This window comes from Elephantulus edwardii, unplaced genomic scaffold, assembly GCF_000299155.1.
Source record: "Elephantulus edwardii isolate Elephantulus edwardi_28Jun2011 unplaced genomic scaffold, EleEdw1.0 scaffold00391, whole genome shotgun sequence".
In the NCBI taxonomy this organism is placed as follows: domain Eukaryota; kingdom Metazoa; phylum Chordata; class Mammalia; order Macroscelidea; family Macroscelididae; genus Elephantulus; species Elephantulus edwardii.
The window spans coordinates 1,254,675-1,255,791 of NW_006400141.1; the positions used below are offsets into that span (position 1 = coordinate 1,254,675).

Below are 1,117 nucleotides of genomic sequence, written 5' to 3' on the forward strand. Positions count from 1 at the left end.
CAATGAAACACAGACATTCTTTTGGTATTCCCTTCTTTCAGCTAAGATACATCTAACATCAGCTACAATATCCCTAGTACCACGACTACTCCTAAATTCAGCCTGGACTTCTGGAAGATCTCTGGAAGATCTCTTCAGCAGAATCTTGTTTGCATGTAATATCAATGATATTGTTCTATAGTTTTCACACTCTGTTGGGTAACCTTTCTTTGAAATGGGACCAAATAAAGATCTATTCCACTCAGTTGGCCAAGTGGTTGTCCTCCAGATTTCTTGACACAGCTTGGTGAGCACATCTAGGGCAGCATCTTTTAGTTGACATACGTCAATTGGTATACCATCAATTCCTGGGGCCTTATTTTATTGCCAGTTCCTTCAATGCAGCTTGAAATTCTTCCTTCATCACCATATGTTGTTACTCTGGAAATGAAAAGGTGAAGAAAAATGGAGTTGCTTTCATAGTTAAAAAATGTCATTTTTGGCAGTAGCTCTTACCTGGGTGCCTTCCCGAATTCCTTTCTCCCAATTCAGCAGCTTATTCTGCCATTGCCTTGCTGAAGCCACTGTATCTGCTCCCACAGTTGGCCCCACCACCGCAGCCATGATCTCCTTAACTGATACCCAGAAAATTGGAATGGGATTGACAGGAATTGGAGTGTTTTCCCTGTTTTTCAAATGATTCTCTTTTATTTGACACAGCACTACTAGCTATTGGAAATGCTTTATTTGTGGCTGGCTTGGTTTTTGTAATTGGTCTAGAAAGGACATTCAGATTCTTCTTCCAGAAACATAAAATGAAAGCGACAGAATTTTTCGAGGGTGATGTCTTTGTTGGTTGGCGTTTAATTGGCATAATGTTCGAAATTCATGGGTTCTTTCTCTTGTTCAGGGACTTCTTTCCTGTGGTTGTTGGTTTCATTAGAAGGGTACCAGTCCTTGGGTCTCTCTTGAATCTACCTGGAATTACATCATTTGTAGATAAAATTGGGCAAAGCAACAATATAATATAAAGACTCGCTCTCTGAACCTTCCCGCTGCCGCGTTCAGATCTTGCTGCTCCAGCCTCCGGAGCACTTACCATCCTTGTAGCCTGTGATCCACAGGCGGGGGGGGGGGG

At 42.1% G+C, this 1,117-nt stretch overlaps 1 pseudogene; it reads left to right on the forward strand.

The window, feature by feature from the left end:
* The first annotated feature begins 601 nt into the window (after positions 1-601).
* On the forward strand, positions 602-1,010 carry LOC102859286 (annotated as a pseudogene).
* Positions 1,011-1,117: the final 107 nt, after the last annotated feature.